The 27348-nt window shown below is 41.6% G+C and overlaps 1 long non-coding RNA gene and 1 pseudogene across 3 annotated transcripts in view; one reads left to right on the forward strand and one right to left on the reverse strand.

Annotated features, from left to right (window-relative positions):
• The first annotated feature begins 661 nt into the window (after nt 1-661).
• LOC101050102 (aldo-keto reductase family 1 member B1-like) lies at nt 662-1931 on the forward strand (annotated as a pseudogene).
• LOC141582020 (uncharacterized) overlaps nt 1598-27348 on the reverse strand; it is a 30956-nt gene continuing 5205 nt past the window's right edge. For 2 of the 3 annotated variants that reach the window (XR_012514855.1, XR_012514854.1), the window contains 3 exons: nt 19453-19574; nt 4591-4730; nt 1598-1843 (listed from right to left, as the gene is read on the reverse strand). This is a non-coding gene — a long non-coding RNA (uncharacterized LOC141582020). Of the gene's footprint in view, nt 2186-4590; nt 4731-19452; nt 19575-27348 lie in introns of all 3 variants that reach the window. The other variant, XR_012514856.1, reaches the window with a different exon arrangement.

Raw genomic sequence — 27348 nt, forward strand, 5'->3', positions numbered from 1 at the left:
AGGTGTGAGCCACTGGGTCCTGCCTGTTTCATATTCGTAAATGAATGATGAGCTTCTGCGAACTGTTTTTCGCCATTTTCCTCCAACCTATACAAGGCTTCCGACTACCATAAAACTTTAGGGGACACTGTTCAGTGATTTGTATGGAAGCGGAAAATATTTTGTTCTCAAGGTGGATGGAATTTCCCCAGTGCCAAAGGAAAGATTGTTGTAGTCAGCTAAGCTAGAAAGAGAAAGTTCCACTGAAGAGATACATGAATGCTAGTGATTACCATGTAGCTTGCTAACTGTCTTACAGCAGTGTTTCTCAAACCGAAGCATCCCTGTACAGTTGGCAGCTCACTCAGGTAACACCCAGTTTGAGAAACTATAGATGTGGGCATTCTCATTGAACAGAGGTCTAGCCAGGACTTCTGTGTGGCTGAGTCTGCTAATTTCTAGATCCCAAATGCACTCTTTGCAGCATAAGGGTAGGGACAGACAGCAAAACTTTCATTTATGAAGGACAGCAAACACATCAGTTCACTCCCATCTCCTGATTTGCTTCCAGACTTTTAAAGGCAAAAATCCATTTTTATATTTCCTTTTTAAATAGATAACATGAAAAGCATAAGGAATAAGACAGATGGTTCCGGGAGGGCATCTGGGAAGCACGGTGGCCATGGCCAGCCACCTCATGCTCAACAACGGCGCCAAGATGCCCATCCTGGGTCTGGGCACCTGGAAGTCCCTTCCAGGCCAGGTGACTGAGGCTGTGAGGCTGATGACTGACACTGGGTATCGCCGCATTAACTGCACCCACGTGTACCGGAATGAGAATGCGTTGGTAGGGGTGGGCGTGTAGGAGCAGCTCAAGGGACAGGCAGTAAAACTTGAGGAGCTCTGCGTCGCCAGCAAGCTGTGGTGCATGACCCAAGGGAAGGGCCTGGTGAGAGTAGCCTGCCAGAAGACGCTCAGCGCCCTGAAGCTGGACTGCCTGGACCTCCACCTCATCCACTGGCGAATCGGCTTTAAGCCTGGGAAAGGATTTTTCCTGTTGGATGAGTCAGGCAACGTGGTCCCAGTGACACCAACATGGTGGACACATGGGCGGCCATGGAAGAGCTGGTGAATGAAGAGCTAATGAAACCTATCGGCATCTCCAACTTCAACCATCTCCAGGTCAAGAGGATTTTTTTCTTTTTCTTTTTCTTTTTTGAGATGAAGTCTCACTCTGTCACCCAGGCTGTAGTGCAGTGGCATAATCTTGGCTCACTGCAAACTCCACTTCCCGGGTTCAAGTGATTCTCCTGCCTCAGCCTCCCGAGTGGCTGGGACTACAGGCACCTGACACCATGCCCAGGTAACTTTGGTATTTTTAGTAGAGACAGGGTTTCACCGTGTTAGCCAGGCTGGTCTCGAACTCCTGAACTTGTGATCTGCCCGCCTCTGCCTCCCAAAGTACTGGGATTACAGGGGTAAGCCACCACACCCAGCCAAGAGGATCTTAAACAAACCTGGCTTGAAGCAGAAGCCAGTGGTTTACCAGCTCCAGTGCCACCCATACCTAACTCAGGAGAAGTTAATCCAGTATTGCCAGTCCAGAGGCAACATGGCAACTGCCCATAGCCCCCTCGGCTCTCCCAGCTGGCCCTGGGCCAGCCCGAGGACCTTCCCTCCTGAGGATTCCAGGATGCAGGTGGTCGCAGCCAAGTAAAATCAAACTGCAGCTCAGGCTCTGATCCCGTTCCCCATGAAGAGGAACTTAGTGGTGATCACCAAGTCTGTGGCGCTGGAACACATTGCTGAGAACTTGAAGGTCCTTGACTTTGAATGAGCATCCAGGATCTGACCACCTTCATCTCTGTAACGGGAATGGAAGGGTGTATGGAAGGGTGTATGCCTTGAGCTGTGCCTCCCATGGGGATTACCCCTTCCATGAAGAATTTTGAAGCTGTGGATGTCTGCTCAGCCCCAAGCAAACTACACCTGTTTTTCTTGCCTAATGTTTCTTGCAAATGTAGCATGACCCGTGTCACTCAGTGGTAGGACAGCAGCCTCTAGATGGACAGTGAAGCTCTGTCTAGCTTAGGTTGGGTCTGAAGAGCGGCATCAGTAGAGTAGATTTCCAGTAGAAGAGACATTTCTTCTCTTTTCTTTGCCTTTTCAACCTGAATAGCCTTTTCTGATCGAGGAGAAGCAAAATCTACAAAGTCAAAATAGTGTCACTGACAGCTGAGTTTGACTTCTTAAAACTGGTAATCCTTTCAGCAAGACTTCTCTTTGCCTCAAATAAAAAGTGTTTTTGTGAGCTTGAAAAAATAAATAAATAAAACAAGGGCCGGGCATAGTGGCTTACACCTGTAATCCCAGCATTTTGGGGGAGGCCAACTCGGGCAGATCACCTGGGGTCAGGAGTTCAAGATCAGCCTGACATAGAGAAACCCGGTTTCTACTTAAAAAATACAGAATTAGCCAGGCGTGGTGGTGCACGCCTGTAACCCCAGCTACTCTGATACCCCAGGCAGGAGAATTGCTTGAACCCAGGAGGCAGAGGTTGCGGTGAGCCGAGATCGCGCCACTGCACTCCAGCCTGGGAAACAAACAAAAAAAAAGAATAAAACAAAAGGACCTACTAATCCTATTTTTCATATATTAACTGTTTATATTCTTTTTCTTTATTTTTTATTTTTCGAGACAAGGTTTTCTCTGTCACCCAGGCTGGAGTGCAGTGGTACGATCATAACTCACTGCAGCCTCAAACTCCTGGGATCAAACTATCCTCCCACCTCAGCCTCTCCAAGTGTTGAGATTACAAGTATGAGGCACCACACCTGGCCATGACTGTTTGTTGTCTTTATTAATTTTTTGAGACAGAGTCTCATTCTATCTCCCAGGCTGGAGTGCGGTGGCATAATTCTGGCTCACTGCAACCTCCACCTCCCAAGTTCCAGCAATTCTTCTGCCTCAGCCTCCCTCATAGCTGGGATTACAGGCATGCGCCACTATGCCCAGCTAATTTTTGTATTAGTAGAGATGAGGTTTCACCATGTTGGCCAGGCTGGTCTTGAACTCCTGACCACATGCCTCGGCCTCCCAAAGTGTTGGGATTATAGGCTAGGCATGTGTGACTGCGCCTGGACTGCTTTCTGATTTTTAATTTTTTTTAATTAAAAAAAAATTTTTAAGTAGAGACAGGGGTTTCACCATGTTGTCCAAGCTGGTCTCCAACTCCTGGGCTCAAGCAAATCTCCCGCCCTGGCCTCCCAAAGTGCTAGGATTACAGGCGTGAGCCACTGTGCCTGGCCTGTTTATTTTCAAGCTAAAGAAATTCAAGTATGTGGTTGAAAAATCCAAACAGAACAGGAAAGAGTAAAATAAACATTCCAAGCCTCCCCCGAGCCTCCCTGACTCTTTGTCCCTCACCCTGTTCCTTAAGGCTTCATGGAACTCTACAGTTCAGTATCACATCACTGCCCACTGAAAAACTTAGAAGACTTTAAGCTTTTGTTTTGGGGCTGACATTCTTATACCTTAGTTTGGTGCCCACTTCCTTCATGATCTGACCTCTCAGGACTTCTCTGCTCAGGGTACCCCAATTTACACTGCCAGAACACAGCCCATTCTTGCCCATCTGCTCTACTCTTTCCAGAAAGCCTCCTTCCCTTGTCATGGCACTTCTCTCTGTATTTTCACTGCAGGTTTCTTTTTCCACGCACTAGGAGAAAAGGAAACCTCCAGAGGTACAAGCCTGGCTCCCCGGGAATTTTCATTCTCAGTGCTTAGCCCAGTGCCTGGTATATACCGATCACCAATGAATGCGTTGGCAAAAACAGAGTCACTAGGGACTTGCAAAACAGCAAGGGCAGGATGGAGTAGGCAAGCAGTTAAATCCAGGAAACGGTTACAAGCAAGAGGAGTACACTTCACTCTGGAGTTGAAAGAGGTGGCCATCTGCTTCCTGCCTTCCTCTCGCCCCCAGCGTGGACGCCGGCTTCCTGAAGATAGGGAGGGCTGTTGGGTGGGAGGGCTGCGGTGACATTAGTGGAGTGCTGCATGAGGGTGCCGTTCGGGTGGTGTGTGTCCTGGCACAGAAACCTGATTTGCTTTTGCTAGAAAGGCTGGGTGGGAAGGGACACCCAGGCAGGGGCAGAAGGGAGCTGGTTTCCTGAGGGTGGTGACAGGTTTCCCCTCTGAGCTGGTGTCAGAGGGGACCTCCAGCTTGCCTTCTAGCCTGTCTAGCCCAGGAGAACTGGGGTGGAGGCCAGGGGTCAGGGGAGATGTTAGAAACAGGAGCATATTCATGGACAATGAACTTTGCAGCTGCACAGCTAGGGTGGAGGGTGGGAGCCCAGCTTTCCGGGGTTCTGAGGTGACAGAATGGAAGGCATATGTGAGACACAGGGCTAATGTGGGAAGCACATTCACTCCAGGCTCTCGGACCACCAAGGAAGGAGGCCCGCCCTGAGCAGAAGGCAGCAGGGACATCATAGACTCATGCATAGATGTTGGAGTCGGGGGAAGGCCAACCCTTACCTCTCATAAACCCTAATCATCCAGTGGCTGCTCTGGGAAAGAAAGGGGATGGAATCTCCACGCAGGAAAACTTACCTAACAACAGTGACATCTTGTTCACATTAGACGCTGAAGACATTTTCATGTTCTCATCATGAAGCAGGGCACCGGCAGTGTCTTGCAAGCCTAGATGTTGTAGATGGGATTGGTGACCTTGATAATAACAATAACAGCAACTGGAAAAAAAAAGTGGCTGTTGTGACAAAACATGGGGATTCTTGGCCACCTCCTTGTTGTAGGGACTGAGGTAATGTTCCTACAACTTTCCCTCTCTGATTTTGTTTCCTCATCCTTAAAGGAAAGCCTTTACTCGTTTGTGAGCTATCAGTCATTGCATAAATATTGAGCCCTGATGTAAATAATAATAAGATTTGATTCAGATTTTAACTTTCAAAGCCTTTCCCAAGACCCCTTCCCCTTTCAAAAGTAAATAAATAAAAGGCCAGGCGCGGTGGCTCACACCTGTAATCCCAGCACTTTGGGAGGCTGAGGAGGGCAGATCACTTGAGGCCAGGAATTCGAGACCAGCCTGGCCAACATGGTGAAATCTCGTCACTACTAAAAATACAAACATTAGCCAGGTGTGGTGGGGCACCTGTAATTCCAGCTGCTTGGGAGGCTGAGGCAGGAGACTTGGACCCAGGAGGCAGAGGTTGCATTAAGCCAAGATCACACCACTGCACTCCAGCCTGGGCAACAGAGCAATACTCCATCTTAAATAAATAACATCTTCCATGTTCTCAAAACGCTCAGGTCTTTCTGCTGCAAACACACTTAACACATCATATGCATGTAAGTTATTACTTTTCTTTGCCTATATTTGAGTGTCCTCTCTAGCTGGTAACTCACTACCTCTTAAAGCTGCCCAGACCTACTTTGGTTACCCTCAACTATAGGAAATTTGCCTTTCCAGTCTGCGAATGGATCTTCTTCCCACACTTTCCACCCAGTTTCTGAATCTTCCCATTTAAGACCACATACACCAAGTCTCACTCTTCTTTCAAATGACAACCTTCAAACATTTGAAGAAAGCTCTGACTTTCTCAGGCTAATCACGTTTTCTTCTCTCACTTTCTCATCCAGTACGTTTCCCCAGACCAATCCCACCCTCATATGACTCCTGTCAATAATGTCACTAAGTGAAACCTTGGAAACAACCTGAGTGTCTGGCGCTGGAGCCTCAATTTTAAAATGTAGCACATCGACTTGTAGAAATAGAACACAGAATGAAGAATGTTTCACAACATGAAAAAAATGAAGACAGTGGTTAGATGGCAAAAGAAAGCTATAAATTAGTATATTTTGCATGACTTCAACTTTACAATAAAAAGTGTATATAATAAAATAATTTTTTGTAACATTTATCTCTGGAGGGTACAATCACAGGTGATAATTTGTCTTCTTTGGGCTTTTGTTTTTCAAATTTTCTGCAATCAACTACTGGTCATCAGGAGGAAAAATAGATCCTGTGTCCCTTTAATTTTTATCTAATGACCTGAGACCTTAATCTTTAGAATATAATAAAATAGCCTTCTTCTCACTTCTCAATTCAGAAATTAACATGTGCAGCAAACAGCCTCGGAGTACCAGGAACCTGGTGGGCACTCAACAAATACTTGTTTTCTTCTTTACTTCCCTAAGTACTTGAAAGCACTCTTGCATCCTTCCATCTCATTAAACCTTCTCTCTGCTGCTTCCTATGGCTTGATTCCTACTCTGTATCACAAAGGACATTTGCTGTATGTCTCACTTTGTCTGGGCGGTTTTTTTTTTTTTTTTTTTTTTTTTTTTTTTTTTTTTTTTGAGACAGGATTTGGCTCCGTCCTTCAGGCCGGAATGCAGTGACACGATCATGGCTCGCTGCAGCCTCAACCTCCTGGGCTTAAGGACTACAGGCATGCCCCACCACACCAGGCTTGTCTGGGCTGTTAATCGGAGGTCTCTAATAGTTACCAATTCCAATAACAAGAAAAAGACACATCTTTTTTAAAGGGACATAAGTATAGAAGGAACAGCAGCTTCACCATTTTGTAGTATTCTTAAGCCAGTAAAATCCTAGGGTATATTAAAATAGAATGGCCAGGAGTTAATCCTTCCATCATACAGGTGATGTCCTTTTTAGAGTATGGCCTGGTTTCTGACCCCTGGATCACCAAAGATACTGACATTATTTGCCTTGGAGAGAGAAAAGCAAGTATTATGTGCCACTCGCAATTTTGTATGCTAAAGGTTTTTCCAAAAAGGATGTCGAGACAGAGAGAGCCAAAACAAATGGAACAAACCAGCAGAGGTCTCAGCTTGTCACACCAGTGCTCACCTCGTCCCAAAACTGGATCTCTTAGATGGTGCCTTCAGGGATGCAACCACCACTCTCTCAAATCCCACAACCTGTAAAACCTTTCTACAGCTGAGTCACAGGTTACTTACAGTGAAGCGCGTAGCTGTTCATTCACCCTACATTGCTTGTTAGGTGTCTGCACTGTGTCAGCTACTCTGATCGGTGCTTGAGATTGGACCCGAGTCCTGAAAACATCCAAGACCAGCAGGGAAGACCAAATAGAACAAAGCAACTATAACGTGATGAATTCTGGAGTAAGAAGGAAGGGGTCCCTGAATGCTATCTGGGGGAATCCCAGATCAACACTTCTCTCACTTACCCTCCCAACTTGTGATAAATCTGGAATGCCTGGTAGAGAGTAGGGAGGAGGAAATGGTTTGTATAAAGATTGTTTCTCTGTGGGTTAAATTTGGTCTCATTTTTCTGGCATTTTCGGATAGAAATATGTAGAGCTTTGAACCTTTCTTCTGGTTTATTCATTAAGGCAATAAATTCTGTCTAAGCACTGTTCTGTCTCTATCCCACACTTTTTGATAGGTTGTATTTCAACTATTTTTAAATTATTATTTCAATTCAAAATATTTCTAATTGTGCTTTTTTCTTTAAGTTATTTAGGAATATGCTACATAATATTCAAATGTTTAAATTAATATTAAGATATTGTTACTGATTTCAACTTTAACTCCACTGTATTTAGAGAATATTTTCTGTATGATTTCAACATTCAGAAATGTGTTAAGACTCAGTGTATACTCTATATTGGTGAATGTCTCATGTGCACTTGAAAATAGTGTGTATTTTTTAGTTGTTAGGCGAAAAGTCTTTAAAATGTCAATTAGGGCAATTTGCCTCATAGTGCTATTAAAAGTTCTGTGTCCTTACTGATTTTTGTTTGCTTGCTCTATCAGTTGAGAGAGAGCTGTGGATTTGCTTCAATCTCGATTGTGTATTTGCTTGTTTCTCTTTTAATTTTTTCAAATTTTGCTTTTTATATTTTGAAGATTCATTTTTAGATATACATTTGTAACTGTTGTGTCTTCCTGCAGAATTCCTCCTTTTATTATTACAAAATGCGCCTCTTTGTCACTAGGAGTACTTCTTGTCTTTCAATCCAGTTTTTAAGATTAATTGTCAAACCAGTCTTGCTTAGTATTTACATAGTATTTCATTTCCCATCTTGTTACTGTCACCCTTCCCCTGCATTTATATTTAACATGTGTCTCTGTGAGATTGTATGTAGTTGGAACTTTTCTTATTGAACCTGACAATCTTTGCCTCTTAATTGCAGGATGTAGTACATTTTAAGTTAACCCTGTCCCCGTTTGCCATGAGAATACTTTCCGCCCCTGCTTATGACTGCAGTGTTTATCCCAAGGTAACTTTGCTATAAAATATCTCGTTTTTATTATTTGTGCATTGCTCTAGTTTATCAAATTTGGGAACAAAAGACATCATTCTATTTATAGAATTCATTTGTTTTTAGTAGTGGTATTGCTATTTACAAAATATAGTACTTCTCAATCACTGACAAAGTCAACTGGTAGGCCGGCCGCGGTGGCTCACGCCTGTAATCCCAGCACTTTGGGAGGCTGAAGCAGCCGGATCACGAGGTCAGAAGATCGGGACCATCCTGGCCAACATGCTGAAACCCCGTCCCAACTAAAAATACAGAAAAAAAAAATTAGCTGGGAATGGTGGCGCACACCTGTAGTCCCAGCTGCTTGGGAGGCTGAGGCAGGAGAATTGCTTGAACCCAGGAGGTGGAGATTGCAGTGAGCTGACATCGTGCCACTGCGCTACAGCCTGGGTGACAGAGCAAGACTCCATCTCATTAAAAAAAAAAAAAAAAAAAAAAGTCAAAGGCTAGAAAACATAGTATTCCTATCCACGATGTTAACATCATTCTCAAACAGTTGTTGGCCAAACATTCATTCGATCAATCCTATTTTTCCGAAATAGATGATTCTGATGATTCTGACAATTCTGATGTTAGTTATGTTTAGAAGTAACTTCAAGAACAGTTTTTATATTTTATTTTCACAGTGAATTAGCGGGAGGCTGAGGCAGGAGAATCGCTTGAGCCTGGGAGGCTGAGGTTTCCGTGAGCTGAGATCGTACCACCGTACACTCCAGCCTGGGCAACAGAGTGAGACAGAGTCTCAAAAAAAAAAAAAAAAAAAAAAAAAAGAAAGAAAGAAATAAAAGAGCCGGGCGCGGTGGCTCAAGCCTGTAATCCCAGCACTTTGGGAGGCTGAGGCGGGTGGATCACGAGGTCAAGAGATCGAGACCAGCCTGGTCAACATGGTGAAACCCCGTCTCTACTAAAAATACAAAAAATTAGCTGGGCATGGTGGCGTGTGCCTGTAATCCCAGCTACTCAGGAGGCTGAGGCAGGAGAATTGCCTGAACCCAGGAGGCGGAGGTTGCGGTGAGCCGAGATCGGGCCATTGCACTCCAGCCTGGGTAACAAGAGCGAAACTCCGTCTCAAAAAAAAAAAAAAAAAAAAAAAAAAAAAAAGAAAGAAATAAAAGAAAAAAGAAATTAGTCAAATTTCCTTCAGCCTCAAAGAGAGTGTTTGTATAAACAATGAGCACGGGCAGCAAGGTGTACTTTTTTTTCCTAAACAAGAGGGTTAATTTGATGTCTGCTACGGCTGAGTTCACAGCTCTGTATTGGTGTTTGCTTTCTACCTGTGCAATCTGTACTTCGTCTCTTTTTTCTTTACTGCTTTCTCCTGGGTAAATCAAGTACATGTATAAATTTTATTATGTGTGTTTTCTCTATTATCTTTTCGGTATCATCTTTTTAAGATTTAAGTAGTTTAAATGAACATGTGTTTTTCTTTTTCTTTTTCCTTTTTTTTTGAAACAGAGTCCTGCTTTGTTGCCCAGGCTGGAGTACAGTGGTATAATCTCAGCTCACTATAACCTCTGCCTCCCAGGTTCAAGGAGATTCTCCTGCCTGAGCCTCCCAAGTAGCTGGGACTCTAGGCAAGCACCACCACACTCAGCTAATTTTTGTATTTTAAGTAGAGACAGGGTTTCACCATGTTGGCCAGGATGGTCTCTGTCTCTTGACCTCGTGATCCACCCGCCTCAGCCTCCCAAAGTGCTGGGATTACAGACGTGAGCCACCACGCCTGGCCTTTAATGTTTAATCTTAAGAAATGTTAGTGAGTTTTGAGGACAGATTGTCTGCAGATCTTCTTCTAACTACTGACTGATTGGGTAACACTAGCCAAGCAAGTTACAATCTCTAATCACCTTCTTCCCCACATTGCTTATTTTTGGCCAGGGGAATGTAGTATCTCTAGTACTCTGAGCACCACAGACAAATCTCCAGAAATTCAAATTACCATTATATTAGTTGATTTTCACTGAGTTGTGCTGCAGTAAAAAAAACACCCCCAAATCTCAGTGGCTTCCCGTAACAAAGGCTGCTCTCTGCCTCATAATATGGGCCAGCTAAGACTCTTTCCTATATGCTCTTTATTGCAAGACCTCACCAGAAACAAATGTCTCCATTGGAGACAGGCCAGTCTCTAGAGGGAGGGAAAAGAGTTTGTGATAGCTCTTTAAACTTCTGCTCGTATGTGACACACATTCCCATGGCTGTAGCAAGTCTGACATCAAAGGGGAAGGAAAATCTTCCTATAGGGAGTAGCCTATGAGAGAGGCAATGAATATATTGAATGATAATTCAGTCTACCTCAGGCATCGTCATTATCACCACTGCCACACATGGGAACTGCTGGAGCCAGGGTCACGTGGGAATTTGCCTCTCTTCTTATCCTAAAGTCTGTGGGACCACTTCATTCATGCCGACATCTCTGACATCCATAAGAATAGATAATTTTCAGATAAAATGTGGATGCAACAGATAACAACATTAACTCATTTTCTTAGCATTCTCATTTCATATGCAAGGTTTTCATACTGGTATGCAAATCTTGGGGAAGCAGACTTTTGAGAAGGCCAATACACAGCCAAATCCACAGCTAACACCAGGAACGGGTCTTCACACGGGGAGAAGTAGCATGATGAAGCCAGCATAGCTCCTGCTGCAAAGGGCTGCCTGGTTACGGGTTCAGGAATAAATAACCTGAATGAGTCAAAGCCAATGAGTCAAACAGTTTAGAAGGTATCCCTGGTCACATTGCAGAGGTATTCTTTCCATTTTTTATTCTTCTTTTTTTGCTGTTTTGTTTGAGAAGGGGGGTCTCACTCTGTTTCCTAGGCTGGTCTTGAACTCCTGGGCTCAAGGCATTCTCCCATCTCAGCCTCTTGAGTCATTGGAGTTACAGCTGTGCACCACGATACCTAGCTGCGGAGATATTCTTCTATTGACTGACTGATTGATTGATTGATTGATTGAGATAGGGTCTTGCTCTGTTGCCTGCGCTGGAGCGCAGTAGTGTGATCACAGCTCACTATGGCCTCTACTTCCTGGGCCCAATCAATCTTCCCACCACAGCCTCCTGAGTAGCTGGGAACTCAGGTGCAGGCCACCACACCCAGCTAATTTTTTATTTTTTATAAAGACAAGGTCTTGCTGTGTTGCCCAGGCTGGACTTGAACCACTGGGGCTCAAGCATCCTTCCATCTTAGTTTCCCAAAGTGCTGGGATTACAGGCATAAGCCACCATGCCTGCTAGAGATATTCTTAAAGTGTGTATAAGCACTTATCCCACTTGCCCAAAGTGAGACTGCCAAACTTTAGAAACAATGAACTCAAGGTCATTGTACTGACTGAGACCCCCCTGGCCACTCCCTGGTATGGAGAACTGATGGGTAACCTTGCTTGACTTTGCCCTTTGCTGGAAACCAGAGCTGATATCAATCATGGAAGACTTGTTTCCTTCCAACTCCCAGATCCACACCATGCCTTGACTTTTCTGACTGGGACCTTTATTGTTTAAAAGGCAGAAAGAAACAACTATGAGAACTAATCAGAGATCTTCAAATGTTGGGTGTGTTAGAGATACAGAGGACTGTAGCTGGCCTTTTATGCAGTCATTCTTTCTTTCTTTCAACAAATTTCAGAAAGGGAGAGAAAAAGGCTAGTACAGAACTGTGATCTAATATAAGGGTTGATAATCTTTGTCTGTAAAGTACTAGATAGTAAATATTTTAGGCTTTGAGGGCCATACAATCTGTCCTAAGTACTCAATTCTGCCACGGACGTGTGAAAACAGTCATAAACAATATGTAAATAAGCAGCTGTGGCTGCATGCCAAATAAAACTTTATTTACGGAAAGAGGGAGCGGGCCAGGTGTGACTTTTTGGTCACAGTTTATCAGCCCTTGGTGTAAGAGAATGTGGGTAGAACTGGCAATAAGAAAACTTTTGTATGACTAATTTTAGGCCTTCTTTAATTCTTAACTAGGGAATGAATGCATGAAGGGGATTATTTACTCAAGTGAGGGTGGTGTTTCTGCCTCAGCATCGTGGCCCTATCAAGAACACAGGCCAGTGCATGGTGTTAGAAGAGAAATACCTTTTCCCTCTCCTATTTTCTACAGTGAAATGTTCCCCCATAACACAAGGGAGGTGGAGCCATTAATTTGATTGATAAATTGAAGAAGATAACTGAGCATGTCAACTCAACTCTGCTCTACTTCTTCTTGGAAGAAAGCTGCTTGTAGAACCAAACATTCTCTGTTGGGCCCTCATGCCTACACAGTACTCCTGTATAGGGGAGACTTTATCCTATCCAGCATTATCTGGTTCTAGGTAAGAAAGTTTGCCTAATTTGAGATTCAATACAGACAAGCTAACTTGTACAGCAAGCTTAAAGCCTTGCTCTCTAGCAGGGCTTCTGTCACTAACAAATACAATATTTTGGCCTCCATAGTTTCTCTTCCAACTGTATAATTTGGTATGGAAGAGAGGACATTCATTGAGTGCCAACTCCAAGTCCCCAGCACACAAAACAAAAATTTAATTTAATGCTTTCATTTGAGAGAGACCAATGAAATAATGTGTCAGGTTGAAGATTACCCAAGATACAGAGATGAATCAGAGGTGAATTGAATCTTCTTAAAACTGCAGCCCAGCCTTGATCCACTTCAATTTCTAACTAGATTGAAGTGATTAGCTTTTCACCCTATATACTTCACATAGAAAACAATGAAGCCCTCTCTGGGGAAAATAATATCATCTGGAGGCTCTACAGTTCTTTTACGTACAATGCCTAATATCTAATAATAAACAAATAACTTTTCATTGAGACAAGTCCATATAGCCAATAATAAATAAAAATATAAACAGGCAACAGAAGCAGACCAACAGACAATTCAGATATTGGAATAAGCTGATTAGGACTTTAAGATAACTAAAAACTATGTAAAAGTAAGTGGAGGAGAAGGTGGACAAAATGGATGAAAAAGTAGAGAATTTAATAAAGACTTCAACTTATAAATCAAAATCTATAAAAGAAACATAGACTGAAAAATACAATTACTAAAATTAAGAATTTATGGGAAGAATTTACCAGAAGACTAGACATAGCAAAAGACAGAAATGGCAAATGTGAGGAAAGGTCAATAGAAATTTATTCAAACTGACAGTGAGAAAAAAGTAAGAAAACTTGCTATAAGAGACTTATGAGTCACAGCAAAAGGTCTCACAAACATAAAATTGGAGTCCTATATGGAAAGGAGAAACAGAATGGGGCAGAAGCAATATTTGAAGAGATAATGTCTGAGAATGAAGGATGTTAAACTATGGATTTGAAAGGCTTCACAAAATCTAAGCAAAATAAATTTTAAAAAAATTAATATTCACTAATGTTATATCCAGACTACCGAAAACAAAAGACAAAGAGAAAATCTTAAAACCTGTTAGAGTAAAAAACACATCTGTAAGAAGCCACAATTTGACTGACAGCGGATTTTTCAACAAAATTATGGAAACCATAAAATAATGGAAGAGCATCTTTAGAGGGAAAAGAAACTGGCAACATAGAATTTCAACCTAGTGAAAATATCCTTCAAAAATTAAGGCAAAATTAAATGATTTTCAGACAAGCAAAAACTGGGAGAACGTGGTGCCATCTGATATGTACTCAATGATACCATAGGAACTTCCAGAAATCGAAGCAAAATGATCACATGCCACTACCAGAAGCACCAGACAGCACCAAAGAGTAATGCGGGAAAATATAAAGGAGTATTTCCATATAAATTAGCAATGATAACACTGTCCTATATGTTCCATAACATATACAGGAGTATAGTACGTGACAACAGTATCACAAAGCTAACAGAGTGAAAGAGTTAAACCATGGTTAGGTTACTGCATTGGTTGTAAGTGGTAAAAGGACCAATTCAAAGTAGATCATATAAGTTACTAAATCACACTGTGATCTCTCTTACTAAAAAATATGTAAGAATATCTAATATAAAAGCTAATAGGAAAAATTTAATAATATAGAAGTTGCAACAGTGGTTATATTGTGAGGGGAATTAATTGGGAAGGGAGCACAAGGCAGTCTAATGGTATGTTGGAAACGTCTTATGTTTTGATCTGACTGGTGATTATGTAAGTGTATTTAAATTATGTATGTTATAAATACATATCATATAAATAATATAAACAAATCATGTATAAGAATATAAATCATAAATATGTCACATCATGATTTAGTTTATTGTAATATATAACTTCTTATATAAAATAAAATATTGTTTATATAGTGATAGAAAATTTAAAATTCATTCTAAACATATTAACTATGTAAATATGATGTATAATATTTAACAAATGTTATATATAAATATAATAACATAGAATAGATATAATATATATTTATATGTAAATTCATTAAATTGTATCCCTAAAGTTTAAGTTGTACCCCTAAAGTTTTTGTATTTTATTATATAGAGATTAAACTTCGATAAAAACAAAAAGTAATCATGAGGAAAACCAGAGAAATAGTGTACTCATGAAAGAAAAATAAGATGCTTAAAATGGAATGGATCAGAGAAAAAGAAAGAACTCTTGAGAACTGAAAATATGGTGAATATAAATGCAAATAAATACACACTATAGCAGAAATTTAAGAACAGTAAAAGGCCTGAAGGATTACACTTAATATATTTATCTGAATATAGAGAAAAACGAAGTTGATCATATTGAGAAAAAAGTAACACATGTATAAGTTCAATATAGAAGCTCAATATCTGGCTGACGAGAGTCCCAGAAAGATAGACCAGAGAAAATGGAAAGAAGAAAATTACTGAATAGTTTTATAAATTTTCCCAGAGTTGAAGAACATGTGCCTCTAGATGAAAAATTCCAAGAAATGTCCCGTTCACTGAATGAAGAAGACCAACATCAAAGAACATCATGGTGTCATTTCAGGACATTGGATAGGAGAAAATATCCAAGAATTTTTAGAGAGGAAAAGTAGGTGACATGAAGAGTCAGGACTTGGAATGGAATTCAGCTTCTCAACACAACCCTGATAGCCATAAAGTAGGGAAGATAGGATGCCTGGAACCCAAGAGCCACAGGGAATCCAACATAGGAACGAGCAATGGGAATTCCCAGGGTGGGGTGAAGGAAAGTCCCAGTTAGTAATTATGCAGCAAACCTGGTGAGCACGCAGGGCAGACCACAGCAGGTGGTTAGACAGCTCCACACAAGGTGTTCTGGGGGGATGGGGGGGAGGTGGGGGGGAATGGCCTTTGGTGAGGTTTAACCAAGCTGTTTCCTTCAGGTAAGGAAATACTTAACAAAGGATTATAAAAGCAAAGCAACTAAGAAAATAAGCAATGATTAAGTTCAGTTAAAAAAAAAAAGCAGGTGCCAAAATAAAGGAAATGTAATCATTATATGCTGTTTTGTTAATCAGTATATGGTCTTGCATCATTTAGTAATAATAAATGCATCTCAACACAAAATTTGATAGAGTAGTTCTAGGACCATGGGGTGAAAAGACATGGGGTTTTAAAAAAGCTAAAAACATCACCTATTATCATAGAAAATTATTAGAATTATTTAAAGTTATAGACCCAAGAAATAGCAGTATCTGTATTTGTTATTATTTTTTTAAATTATATTTTAAGTTCCGGGGTACATGTGCAGATCGCACAGGATTGTTACACAGGTATACACATGTCATGGTGGTTTACTGCATCCATCCCCCCGTCATCCACATTAGGTATTTTTCCTATTATCCCTCCCCAATCTTCCCCACCCCCTGGTATCCCTCCCCTAGCACCCCTCACCCCATAATAGGCCCCAGTGTGTGATGTTCCTCTCCCCATGTCCATGTAGTCTCTTGGTTCAACATCCACTTATTAGTGAGAACATGCAGTGTTTGGTTTTCTGTTCCTGTGTCAGTTTGCTGAGAACGATGGTTTCCAGCTTCATCCATGTTCCTGCAAAGGATATGAACTCATCCTTTTTTTGTGGCTGCATAGTATTCCATGGTCTATATGTGCCACATTTTCTTTATCCCGTCCATCATTGATGGGCATTTGGGTTGGTTCCAAGTCTTTGCTATCGTAAACAGTGCTTCAGTGAACAAATGTGTGCATGTGTCTTTATAGTAGAACAATTTATAATCCTTTAGAGTATATACCCAAGTATTTGTATTTATTTTTAAATTTGGAGTAAAATACTAGAACAAGCAACTAGATACATTAAGAGTAGGCCTGGCACAGTGGCTCATGCCTGTAATCCCAGCACTTTGGGAGGCTGATAAGGGCAGATTACCTGGGGTCAGGAGTTCGAGACCAGCCTGGGCAACATGGTGAAACCCCATATCCACTAAAAAGTACAAACATTAGCTAAGCATGGTGGTATGCACCTGTAATCCCAGCTACTTGGGACGCTGAGACAGGAGAATTGCTTGCACCCAGGAGGCAGAGATTGCAGTGAGCCAAGATCACACCATTGCACTCCAGCACTCCAGCCTGGGCAACAGAGCAAGAATCCGTCTCAAAAATTATATAAAATAAAATAAAAATTAAAATTAAAAATAAAAGTAGATATCCCAGGGAACAGAAGAGGATATGGGTGGAGGAGATCACATTTTTTGTAAAGAGCCTTTTTGCACTAGACTTTTTTTTCTATTAGCTTGAAATTTTTCACATCTACATAACAGTTATATAGTACAATAATTACCAATATACCTTTAACCTGGATTCCATGTAAACTTTCTCTCTCCCTCTTTTTTTCTGGACCATTTGAGGTGAGTTGAAAACATCACAGCACTTCATTCAGAAATATTCCAGCTGCTGTCTCTTGAGAACAAGGACATTTTCCTCCATACCCGAAATATCACTATCACATCTAAGAAAATTCACAATAATTTCCTATGATCATTTGATAAGCAATCCACAATCAAATTTCCTCAGTAGTCCCCAAAATATCTTTTATATATCTTTTTTCTTTTCTTTTTTTTTTTTTTTTTTTTTTGAGACGGAGTTTCGCTCTTGTTGCCCAGGCTGGAGTGCAATGGCGCGATCTCGGCTCACCGCAACCTCCGCCTCCTGGGTTCAGGCAGTTCTCCTGCCTCGGCCTCCTGAGTAGCTGGGATTACAGGCACACGCCACCATGCCCAGCTAATGTTTTGTATTTTTAGTAGAGACGGGGTTTCACCATGTTGACCAGGATGGTCTCGATCTCTTGACCTCGTGATCCACCCGCCTCGGCCTCCCAAAGTGCTGGGATTACAGGCTTGAGCCACCGCGCCCGGCTATATATCTTTTTTCATTCAGGATTTAATTAAGTTTCATAGTTTGCATTTGGTTGTTTTGTCTTTTTGGACTTTTAAAATATAGAATAGTTCCTGTCCCATCAGGCCTGTTTGCTTTTCATAACACTGACTTTTTTGAGGACAGAAGTCTAGTTATCTCAGAATGGCTCACATGCTAAGATGCTTCCTCATGATCAGATTCAGCTTCCTATTGGAACTGTTCCTATGTAGATACATTACTTTCTTTTTTTTTTTTTTTTTGAGCAAGGTCTTACTCTGTCACCCAGGCTAGAGTGCAGTGGTATAATCTTTACTCACTGCATTCTCTGCCTTCTGGGCTCAAGCGATCCTCCTGCCTCAGCCTCCCAAGTAGCTGGGACTACAGATGCATGCCACCATGCTTGGCTAATCTTTTTACTTTTTACTTTTTATAGAGATTGGATATCGCTATGTTGCCAGGGCTAAGCTCAAGCTCCTGGGCTCAAGCGATCCTTCTGTCTTGGCTTCCCAAGTGTGGGGATTATAGACATGAGCTGCTGCACCCAGCCATATATTACTTTTATAAATAAAATTAGGCCAGGTGTGATGGCTCCCGCCTGTAATCTGGCATTTTGGGAGGCCAAGGTGAGCAGATTGCTGGAGCCCAGGAGTTCAAGACCAAATTGGGCAGTATAGTGAGACTCTGTTTCTACAAAAAAATACAAAAATTAGCTGGGCATGTTGCTGGGCACCTTTCATCTCAGCTCCTCGAAAGCTAAGGTGGGAGGACTTCTGGAGCCCAACAGGCCCAGGCTGCAGTGGGCCACAGTCGTGCCACTGCACTCCAGCCTGGGCAACACAGTGAGACCCTGTCTCAAAAAAAAAAAATTAAATGGAAAAATGAAAGATAGCATTTGTTTACATTTATTGAAAAGAGGACTCCTCTCTCAGGTGGCTTGTAACTGGAATTTGATACTTCCTATGTTAACTGGGTCACCATGCACTTACACACTCATTCTCTAACCCGAGTCACTCCAGGAAGCAGCTTAAACACCTTTTCTCAGAGAGGCATATATTTTCACAGCTTTTCATTTTAAATTTGTTCCCAGTGGGGATTTTTTTTTTTCCCACATCTACCCAAGAAATCCTGTTACTGAAAATTCTTGCATCAGTTATCTCAACCACAAATGGAAGTTGTTTCTGCACAAATCCCTAGGCAGCTGAGTAGATCTGATTCTCTTGTGTGATAAGATCCAACAGTAGAGCACTGCAGAGACCTGGGCTCTGTGCCTGGATCTGCCACTGACATCCTGAGTTACCTTGAGCAAGCCTTCTGCCTTTCTGGGTTCCTGTGGTCATACCTGAGGAAAGAGGTGACTAGATCTAGTTGCTGATAAAAGCGACCTTTCGAACTATAATTTTAAAGCAAACAGAAAAGAAAGTTTGAGTTTAAGGTCAGACGGCCACATGCACCGTCTCCTTAAGAGAAGGCGGACCTCCTTCTTGACCTTCCTATCAGCAGGCATGGCCACCCTCTGTTCAAAACAAGTCAGTCCCTGGCTATGAATGGGAGATGAAGGGATGGATTGGAGGATGATGAGGAGAAAAACAAATAATGGACAATAAACGGTGCCAGTGCTGGTGATAAGCTTGATGACAGGCATCTCTACCTCCTACAGAAATATGTGTGACAGTAAACTGTGTGGCATTAAAATAACCTGAGTGGTCAGGCGTGGTGGCTCAAACCAGCACTTTGGGAGGCCAAGGCAGGTGGATCACTTGAGGTCAGGAGTTCAAGACAAGCCTGGCCAACATGGTGAAACCTTATCTCTACTAAAAATACAAAAATTAGCGGGGTGTGGTGGTGTGCACCTGTAATCCCAGCTACTTGGGAGGCTGCGGCAGGAGAATCACTTGAACCCAGGAGGCAGATGTTGCAGTGAGAGGAGATCATGCCACTGGACTCCAGCTTGGGCAACAGAGGAAGACTCCATCTGAAAACAAACAAACAAACAAACAAAACCTGAGAAATAAGTCTTACGTTAAAAGCAAAATTAGCGGTGAGCCGAGATCATGCCGTTGCACTCCAGCCTGGGTAACAAGAGCAAAACTCCGTCTCAAAAAAAAAAGCAAAATTAACCTCAAAGTATTTGTATAACCTGGTGGTAAGTACCCAATATGTTTAATAAATTTAATTGAAACTCCAGATTCAAGACTATTGGTGATAGCAAGTTAACGTTTATTGCCAGTATTATTTCCGTAAAATTGTGGCAAACACTTTGTAAATTCTCCCAAAGCCTGATAGAAAAAGAGAGGAAAGAGAGAGAAAGAGCATTGGATTTGGGATCAAGAGTCCTATGGCTTCTGACCCACAACACTGTTAAATGGCTCTTCAAACCTGGGCACGCCTCGGAGCCCCTCTAGGCCTCCATTTCTCATCTATGAAACAGATGAGAATGGGGGGGATGGTAGATTGAGATATCTCTAAAATTCTTTTTTGAAATTTTTTCTTTTATTTATTTATTTTGAGACAGGGTCTCACTCTTGCCTAGGCTGGAGTACAGTAGTGTGATCATGACTCACCGCAGCCTCGCCCTTCCCAGCTCAAGCAACCCTCTCACCCCAGCCTCCCGAGTAGCTGGGTGATGTGATTTGGCTCTGTGTCTGACGCCCACATCTCATCTTGAACTGTAGTTCCCATAATCTCCACATCACAGGAGGGGCCCGGTGAGACGTAATGGAATCATGGGGACGGTCACTCCCACACTGCTGTTCTCATGGTAGTGAGTGAGTTCTCTCGAGATCTGATGGTTTCATAAGGAGCTTTTGCCCCTTTTGCTCTGTACTTCTTCCTGTCACCATGTGGAGAAGCATGTGTTTGCTTCCCCTTCCGCCATGATTGTAAATTTCCTGAGGCCTCCTTGGTCATGTGGAACCATGAGTCAATTAAACCTTTCTTTTATAAATTACCCAGTCCCAGACAGTCCTTTACAGCAGCATGAGAACAGACTAATACATTGGACTACAGGTGTGTACCACCACGCCCAGCTAATTTCACAATGTTTTGTAGCAATGGGGATCACTATGTTTCCTAGGCTGGTCTCCCAGGCTCAAGCGATCCTCCTACCTCAGCCTCCCAAAGTGCTGGGATTACGGGTGTGAGCCACTGTGCCCAGCCCTAAAATTCATTACTGCTCAAAAACCTGCAAGCCAGTTTCTGCAACTTTGAGGGAAGAAAGAGACAATATTTTTGCATCATTTGTACCACTGTCATGTTAAATAACTTGTTGGATACCTTCTTAATGCTATTTCCCCATCTTCCTTTACCTACAGGATCTGCTCCCTAATTGCTTTTCCTCTTTTAAATGGGCATTTTTTAAAATCTGACTTTTTTTTTTTTCTTGGCTTATAGCCATGGCTTCTTGTCCCAGAGTTTTCAGAGCCTGGGAACAATTATCTGGCTGAATTCACGGTTGCCCTGAAGGTAATAACATAAATTGCTCATGATTCAGTTTTACGTGTACTTCCCCTTGCAAAGCTCTGCCGCTGTAAAACATCCTCGACCGCTAACATAACCAACAGTAGTCCTTTCTATTTACATGGCATTTTCCACTAGAGTATCTCTCGCATCTCCTCTGTCAGTGATCAATACAGGTTTTAGTAAAGAGTAAGAAAAAGTAAATGACCTGAGTAATGTGGAAGGGCCCTTTAAAACCGTTTTCTCATTCATTTCTAGATTCTAAAACCTTTGCCAAATCCTCAGAGCCATTACAGTTTGGGCAGAACAGAAAAGGAAGGAAATCAAGGAAGCACAGCATCTTTTCAGGCAGAGGGTCCAATGTGAGTCAATCAGATGATCACTGGTCCCGAGTCAGACCTGCTGGGTTTGGGAGTGGAGAGGGTGAGAGAGAAAGAGACTAAGAAGGAGTGGGAGGAGGAAGGAGAGAGAGAGAAGGAGATTGTGCCAGCACCTCCAGGCTTAAAAAATCTTAGACTCCTCAGTCCATCACAATGAATGGGAACTTTTTTGGATTCAAACAACTTGTTTCAGAAACTTTTTTCGATTCAAACAACTTGTTTAAAAAAATTATAGGACAATCAGGAAAATGGAGCACAGACTGGATTTTGGTGATATTCAAGAATTATTGTTATACTGTTTTTTGGTTTTGTTTTTTGACAGGGTCTCTCTGCCTTTGTCACTCAGGCTGGAGAGCAGTGTTACAGCCACGGCTCACTCAGCCTCAATCTCCTGGACTCAAGTCATCCTCAGCCTCAGCTGGGACTACCGGCACAGCCACCATGCCAGGCTAATTTTTGTGTTTTTTTGTAGAGACTGGATCTCTCTATGTCGCCCAGGCTGGTCTCAAACTCCTGGGCTCAGGCGATCCTTCCTCCAGAGCCTCCCAAAGTGCTGAGATTGGGGTATAAACGAAGACTTCTACCTGTGTTACTTTTTTTTTTGAGACTGAGGTTTGCTCTTGTTGCCCAGGCTGTAGCACAATGGAGCAATCTTGGCTCACTGCAACCTCCACCTCCCGGGTTCAAGCAATTCTCCTGCCTCAGCCTCCTGTGTAGTGGGATTACAAGTGCCCACCACCACACCCAGCTAATTTTTGTATTTTTAGAAGAGACGGAGTTTCATCACGTTGGCCTGGCTGGTCTCAAACTCCTGACCTCAGGTGATCTGCCCGCCTTGGACCCATGTTCTCTTTCAACAGTTTTTATCTTTTAGGAATTCTAACAGAAATGACAGGATGTCTGACATTTACTTCAGAATAATCTGAGTTGGGGAGTGGATGAGATTATAGATGGAATAAGATTGGCCAAAAAGCTAGTAATACGTGTAGACTCTGGGGGATGAGGACGTGAAGTTCATAATCAAATTCTCTCTACATTGATGTCGGCTTGAAATTTTCCGTAATGATTTTTAAATAACAACCAGGAAAAAGAAATATTGTCATAAATGAACAATAAGAGTGGAAGAAAAAGTCAGATTTTGTGTGTGTTTCATTTCCTACTTGGCAACTCCTCAGATATATTGAGCAGAAATAAACTCTTGTATTTTAAGGTAAATAAAAGGAATGGGAAACAGGAAAAGGGAGAAGACCAGTACTTTTATTTTCCCAAATAACGCTAATATCACTGCACATTGGCATAATGTTTTACAGTTTCAAAGTACGTTTATATCATTTGCTCTTGGAAGAAGCCTGGTAAGCATATTTGCTGTCATATGTGACATGTGATAAAATTTAAAAATGTTGTTTTTGCATTTTAAAAAAACTACCTACTTTAAACCCCTGAAAATATTATTTTCTTATTAGTCTCTTAGTTTATGCTTAAGGATTTATTTCCTGTCCTAGCCTGTATGGAAAACTCAGCCTGAATGTCTACTTACAATATTAGAATGTTTAAATGTTCCGCTATGGTTTGGTGCAATTTTATTTTCCTTTTTAGCTCCTATTTAAGGGAATGTACAGGGGTGGGGAGAGCCCCTTTTTATTTCCTTTGAGTCTACCCAGCTGTTTTATCTTGCTTTTGCCTATTTCCCATGCTTCCGTGTGAAGCCGTCAGAAGTGTTCTGTTCTTTTTAATACTTTATCAGTGTGTCATTTATTAGCCACATTATTCTTTATCTCTTTCCTGTGAAAGCTTTTAAAGTAGAAATTGATGAAGCCATGTCTTTTGTTACTTACATATTATGCCATCAACATTTACAAGTACATTATAAGATTGAAACATAATATCCTAACTTAATGATCCGATTTTTCTTTTCCCTTTTTTTTTTTTTTTTTTGATGGTAACTCAGGTTCCAGGATTCTACCCTGAGCACAGGAAATAACCAGAGTCCATCCCCCACCCCCGCCTACTCCCAGTATTAAAAATTCTGAGCTGGTCCCAGACCTTTAACAAGGTCAACAGCACTAAATGCCTTCTCTTTATGAAGGCAACACATTCCTAAGTTGATATGAAGGACCTGGCTGTGTTTGGCAGGCACTGGTGTTTATGGAGAAGCGACTGCCATTCAGGCGTGCAGTGAATGATATATCATACCAAGACTGTCCTACAAGGGTCTCTAAGCAGTGCATGGACGGTAGAGAAGGGAGTTGCCCCAGGGTGAAGGCTTCCCTGGGCTCTGACAGGGGTTACTGGATGACTCTGCAACTATTAAATATAGCTACATGAATCACACTACAAAATTCCAGTCCTGAAATCTGGTGTCAGGCATAACAATTTGTTCTCTCTCCCTTGCTCATGAATAACAAAGAATCAATTGAAGACATTTTGGTCTGTTTAGAGAGCACTCATGTTTTGTTCCTCCCTCTGGAACACACATTCTGCATCTGACATGACATCTGCTTCTCAAGTGTTATTTTGTGTTTATTAATCTTTGAACTGAGTTGCCAATCCTTACAACTAGAAAGACATTTTTTCCCGGAACCCTCCTGACTCATGCTAAGGGTGCACAACAGCTGATAAACTCCAGTGACCTCAGAGGAGACAGATGGGCATATGGCTTCTAACACCCACATGGCTGTCTGGACCATGGATGACAGCATAGCCCAGGTTAAGCTGGTTGGCAAAAATGCTCAGGACTTTTCCACATTTACCAAGCTGAAAATAGTGGTTATGTCACCTGTACCTCCATCCTGTCAAATCACTTTCCACGTTGTCATCTTCTTGACCAGTATTCCTCCTTCCTTGCGTGGGTCAATGCATATTTGTCTTTATGATTACAAAATAATATATGCTTGTTGTAATAGTAACAAGAGCTAACATTTGTTGATTGCTTATATAGTGAACTCTGCTAAAAGCTTAAAAGTATGAACTCATTTAATCTTCAACAATTCTGTGGGATAGGTATTTTGATCTCCATGTTGCAGATAAGAAAAACGTGACCATGAAGGGCTCAGAAAGTTTATCACCCATCCATCCTTTCTGAAAACATTTTCATCAGGGAAAAACAAGTAATTCAAGAAAGATAATTAAATTCAAAACATGAAAACGTGGTAAGAAATATAAATAAACTGATTAAATTTATACTGAAATCTTAAGATTAAGACATTTAAGAAACTGTTTTAAAGGGAAAGAGAAATGTAGAAAGAATGTTATTGATCAATTGGAACTGAAATTTCAGATTATTCCTACAAAAACATGAGATATTTAAGATCTTATCTTATTCCAGAGGGAAAAATTATGGATACTGATTCATTCTAAATGCTTATGGAGAAAGATGTTTAAAAGGTTTTATTAGATTAAAGGTCATCTCCTCTGAACTGCCAAGGTCATCAAAACAAAGAAAAAAACTGTCATAGCCAACAAGAACCTACGGAGACAGGAGGCTGATGTCATGTGGTATGTTGAGACAGACTGTCAAATTTTGACGAAAACCTGGGAAATGTGCATAAAGTATGGACTTTAGCTAGTAAAATGTGTCCCTATTGGTTCATTAAGTTTGGCAAATGTACCATCTTAATGGACGCTATGAATACTTGAGGAAGTGGAGTAAACAGAAACTCCGTACTGCCTAGAGCACCTTCCTTTTTCTTTTGAGAATCTAAATCCTAAAAACATTATTCTAAAATAAAAATATTTATTTGAAATAATTCTAAATTAATTCTAATTTAAAATCAATTTATTCTAAAACATAAAGTTTGTTTTTAAAAATCGGAGCAACCTCACTGGGTTGCCGTAAGGATTAAATGAGATCATCAATATCAAAAGATCTGTATCAGTACTGGATCCATATATTACAGTCAATCTACCACTCTGAATGAGCGCTGATTTGTCAAAAAGGATCTAGTCTTAACGTTTGATAGATATGTTAATTTTGTCCTCCAAAAACGCTGTATCAATTAATATTTCCACCACTGATAAGGGTTTTTCTCCCAAGTCTTCACTAACACTAGACAGTATTCTTTGTTTGGTTTGGTTTGGGTTTTTTTGGGACAAAGTCCCACTCTGCCGCTTAGGCTGGGGTGCAATGGTGTAATCTTGGCTCACTGCAGCCTCAGCCTCCTGGGATCCTCCTGCTCCAGCCTCTCAAGTAGCTGGGATCCCAAGTGCAAGCCACTACACTGCTAATTTTTGTATTTTTTGTAGAGACTGAGTCTCGCTATGTTGCCCAGGCTGGTCTTGAACTCCTGGGCTCCAGAGATCTGCCTGCCTAGGCTTCCCCAGGTGCTGGGACTATAGGCATGAGCCACTGCACCTAGCTTAGATAGTATCATTTTGAAAAATGCAATTGTTAAACTGAGAGGAGGAATATGGTACCTTGATTTTGTTTGCACTTTCCTCTTCACCAATGATGTTAAGGTTTTTATCCTAATCACATTTGCCAGAAATATTAATATTTTGTGTCTGTATTGTTTCTGAGTTTCGTGTCTGTCTTAGTCTATCCCTAGACATATTCTCTTCAATTTTCTCTTAGTGCTCTTGTTGTTTTGTTTAGAACTATAATTCATTTTACTTTCATTTTTGGTTTGAAGTGGCTATTTATTCCACAACTTACAGCTGAATAGTCAGTTATCCCCAAACCATTTACTGAATTTACTTTACCCCAAAGTTGAAATACCCGTACCACCATAACACTTTTTTTATTCTTTTTTCTTTCTCTCTTTCATTCTCTTTCTCTTTCCTTCCCTCCTTCCTCCCTCCCTCCCTCACTCACTCTTTCTTTCCCCCATTCCTTCCTTCCTTCCTTGCTTCCTTTTCTTTTTTTCTTTCTGTAAGCCCTGGTGGGTTATAGTCAAAACACGATCAGAAGCTTGTTTCAGGCCTGGCATGGTGGCTCACACCTGTAATCCCACTACTCTGGGAGGCACAGGTGGACAGATCACCTGAGGCCAGGAGTTTGAGACCAGTCTGGCCAATATGGTGAAACCCCAACTCTAAAAAAAACACAAAAATTAGCCAGGCATGGTGGCACGTGCCTGTAATCCCAGCTACTCAGGAAGCTGAGGCAGGAGAATAGCCTGAATCTGGGAGATGGAGGCTGCAGTGATCTGAGACCCTGTCTCGAAAAAAAAAGTCTGTTTCATACACATCATTATTTAAAATACTGTAGAAAATTACTTTCAGACTATGTGTAGAAGGTATATATGAAACATAAACAATTTTTTGTTGTTGTTGTTTAGGCTTGGGTCTCATTCCCAAGATATCTCATTGTGTGTATGCAAATGTTCCAAAACCCAAAGAAATTCCCAAATCTGAAACATTTGCTGGTCCCAAGCATTTTGGATTAGGGATACTCAGTCTATACTTAGTAGAGTCAGCTGCGGCAAGAATGTATGACCACACAATGTCATGAAAATTTTAAAAATAATTTTCACAAAATTATTGTATATTCACTGAAAAAATGTAAATACAAGACTGTATTTTAAAAAGTTTTCCCTTTCTGTGTTCTTCATTCCACTTCCCAGAGGTTGAAGGTATCAAGCTGATAACTTCAAGTAAATCAACTGCCTAATGAAACAGTCTTTAAAAGATGACAATTTGGAGAGAGAGCCAAGATGGCTGATCACTAGCAGCTCAGGATTGTAGCTCCCAGTGAAAGCGCAGAGAACGAGAGGACGCCACACTTTCAGATGAATTTTCGTTGCTCCTGGACCAGGAGATTTCCAGCGAAGGAGCCCCACGGGTCGCCAGCGCGACTCTTGTGGCCAGCGCCGCCAGCACCCTGGCATGGCGGTTCTTGGTGCAGAGTAAATGGGACTGGGTCCCCTTTTGGTCGATGTTTGGAGCTCCGGGAAGTAGAGTCGCCTATTCAGC

Source organism: Saimiri boliviensis, chromosome 18 (genome assembly GCF_048565385.1).
Source record: "Saimiri boliviensis isolate mSaiBol1 chromosome 18, mSaiBol1.pri, whole genome shotgun sequence".
In the NCBI taxonomy this organism is placed as follows: Eukaryota; Metazoa; Chordata; class Mammalia; order Primates; family Cebidae; genus Saimiri; species Saimiri boliviensis.